Source organism: Morone saxatilis, unplaced genomic scaffold (assembly GCF_004916995.1).
Source record: "Morone saxatilis isolate NCDOM2014 unplaced genomic scaffold, NCSU_SB_2.0 Contig1, whole genome shotgun sequence".
NCBI lineage: Eukaryota > Metazoa > Chordata > Actinopteri > Moronidae > Morone > Morone saxatilis.
Window position 1 is genome coordinate 8,225,163 of NW_023339651.1, and position 3,544 is coordinate 8,228,706.

Here is a 3,544-nt window from a genome sequence, read left to right on the forward strand (position 1 = left end):
TTGCCCATTTTTCAATTAACAAGGAAACAAATAACTGCTTCACAGCAACTAAGAATTATCTCCAACTCTATAGCTGTATATCGCATTTTAACATCTTGTAGGCCCTTGTCTTGTGGTTTTACAGCACATTTGCTGTGGCGTCCTGTCTCATTGCTCTTATGAACCTTGTTTCTAGAAGCAATAAGCAACTGTTTTCATAAAAAATCTCTAATAAATCAACTGTATGCTACCTACCCAGTACCAAATGGCAGACTAACAACTGAAGATAGTGGAACATACAGCTAAAAAGCAAGATATTTTTCTCAGGAGCTGGTGGAGGCCAAAGCAGGACTAAAAGGAGATCAATAATTGGACTTACATAATCCACCCATACCCACTTCATAAGCTAGCAGAAACAACTCAAGACTCAAGATGAGCAATCATTTAATTTTCACATTTTTGGCGTTATGTACGCTACATTTTGGATTTGCACACTATTAATATTTTAGATTTTCACTGAATATATTTTGCACACTTTCCTATTTATCAACTGCTGCACAACAATTTCCATTGGGATAAATACAATTTCTATCTTATCGTATTTCATATTAACATTCAAAATCTATATGCCAAATCTGTTGTGTTATGTCTTTATATTTGACAAAAAAGAGACGTAAAATGAAAATAGTATTTTCCTAAAACTGGCACAGATTATTACATTAACCTTTTTTTCTTTTGTAACCCTGATGACACGTACTTGAATTTAACTTTTCAAGCCAATTATCCAATGTATTTAATATTAGACAAATTGTACATTTAGCCATAATTGGTGTGACTTACCATGGAACTAAGGTGAAAATACATTTGTTGATAGAGCCTGGTTTCTGTTTCTGACAGCTGTGTCCCATTATGACATGAAATCAAAGCCTCCTCAGGGTCCACTGTGAGGACTCTCACACTGCCCAGTTGTCAAAACACAGCATGAAATCCACTTAAGCTTCGTCACTGGCTACGTTTCAAGTCACCGCATGTAAAATAAAGAGACAGAAAGTACAGAAATAGTAAGAGGTGCTGAAACCATTTCCACTGTAGCCAACAGTAGTCATATAGGTTAGAAAAGAAGTGGATGACAAAAGCAGAGAGAATGCAGAGTTGCAAGTAATAATTCTGAATCAGTGCTGACATTTACATTCTGAGCTAAAACATGAACATTTTGACTGTCACGCTCCTTCCTTGAAATCATATGAGCTCCAATGCTATTTGTTTTATCATGATAATAATCATGTGTAAATACACTAAATACATCTTCCCTGAGATCAGGACACGTATCATGTGAGACGCAAACAGCGCATGTCCTGAGCAAACAAGGTTACAGATTCTTTAATGCTCCGGATTTCTCTACACAAATCCACATATCCAGGTCGTGGCTGCGACTCACAAGAATGCGCTATCCGATGATTATGTCTAATTAAATTAAATGTCACTTACAGGCAATGTGGAGTATTTCCACCACACACACACACACACTCTACTGCGGTGACTGCACCAGTGTGGCATCAGCATCTGAAAGAGTCTCTAATGATGTTGTAACAAAGAGGGTTTCACTTCATCATACTAAAAATTTAAGAAGCCTGTCTCTGCTTTGCGAGACGGTGAATATTTCATGACACCACAGGCTGACCTAGGGTCATCCTGTGTACAGTAGAGGCCAAGATACTCAGACATATAAATGATGCATTGACAACAGCAATAACTGTACATGACATTAAGGGGCCTCTGAAGTGGAATGACTGTGTGGAGTGAAAGCAGCAGGGACTTTTCTTTGGAGGCTGGCGATGAATATTATCCATGATTGGATGAATCATTGAGGCCAGTGACAGTCTGAGTGTGTGGGATGAGACCTGGTGCTATCTTTACCCTTCCCTCTACCTTTGCCCATCTCTCACTCACCTCTCTTTATAGAGCACTGCAGCGTATGGAGGTTTAATGCTGGAATGCAGTCCACAGGGGACCCCATCTTGATCTGAACAACCTGCACCTTTTCTGCACAAAGGCAGCATGAAACAATTTAGGCAGAAAGAAATATAGCTATTTCACCCCCCAATTGGTGGCAAATGTCTACAAATACTCAATTCACGTGTACAACACACTTTCAGATGTGCGCACAAGGTGTAAGATGCCGCACAACTCCCTCCGTCTTTGTTTTCTTCGCCTACCAGAAAGCTTTGCAGCCGTGAGACAAATTGTTGCGTGGCATTAGCACTACAGTGAAGGATGAAAGTGCACCGAGCAAGGCAAACAAGCATCCCATTACAACCGCCACTTAGCAACAAACACATCTATTACAGAGGCTGAGCAAGGCTGGAGGTGAGCCCGCACACACCTCCTACAAGCTGCTATCCAGGGCAATGAGATTCAGGATGCACTACACTGGGAATTTCAACAAGAATGAGAAAAAAGAAAACAAATGGCCCTCCCACTTTCTCTCCCCGCTGAGGAATCAAGGGCCATAGCCACTGTTTACATACTTGAAGAAAGAGTCTCTTCATCAGATGATGTTTTATGATTTTTCTGCAGCCCTGCAGAGACTAGGAGCAGTCCCTTTTCCACCATCATTTTTTACTACAGACATGAGCATGACATCACTTCCACAGAGACGGTCTGTTCAATTCATTGGTTCCACTGTATCATAGTGATTAATGGAGATCTTAATACACTGACCTGATACAGCTAGCCTCCTGCTTTTCTCTTTGTGTGCTGCTGGAGATATTTTTTACCTCCTCATTTCCACCCACAGGTTCATCCCCAGGGCTGCACCTTGCACTCTGATGTGTGTCATATCAATTCTCAGACAAAAACGCATAATTCCCTTCTTTTTTTTTTAACCAGACTAATTACTGTGGTGCAAATCCTGACTGCTGTTGTCATGGTAATTGCCTTTCGGGGGTTATGGCGCCAGTAAAGCTCAAGTGACTGAGAGTGAGAGAAAATGAGAGGAAGTTAGGGGAAGATTGTGAAGGAGACACACACTGCTCATTGTGTGCCAACATATTTCATGTTTCATCTTGTTTCATGGCGTGTACTATTGGCAGTTTACCTTGACTCAAAATGATCTGACCACGGTGCTGCTCCACGTCAATGCCAGAAAATGAATTTGATGTGCGTGAGTGGGGATAAGTGTTCTTTCAGCACCGAGCCGAGTGCCAAGAGGTCCCAGAGCTGAGACCAGCTCCCCGCCATTTATCCACTGCATTAAATTGATGTGTTGGGTTCAAGGAGGGGTCAGGGAAATATAGGGGACAACATATGTCAAACAATACATATAGGAAGAGAAAAGTAGGATAATAAAAAGCCTTTTATCATTTGGCAAACAGGGCTGATGGGGGAGAAAAAAAAGAGAAAAGCCTCGTGCATTGATGCGCTTGATCATCATTATGGAACAACAAGAGGCACCTCTGACAGTTGGCACCGTCATAATGCTGAAATGAGGATGGTTTAGCTTCTCCAAGGTCTTAAGGTTTGGAGCATCATTGAGGGAGTGTATACATATGTGTGTGTGTGTGTG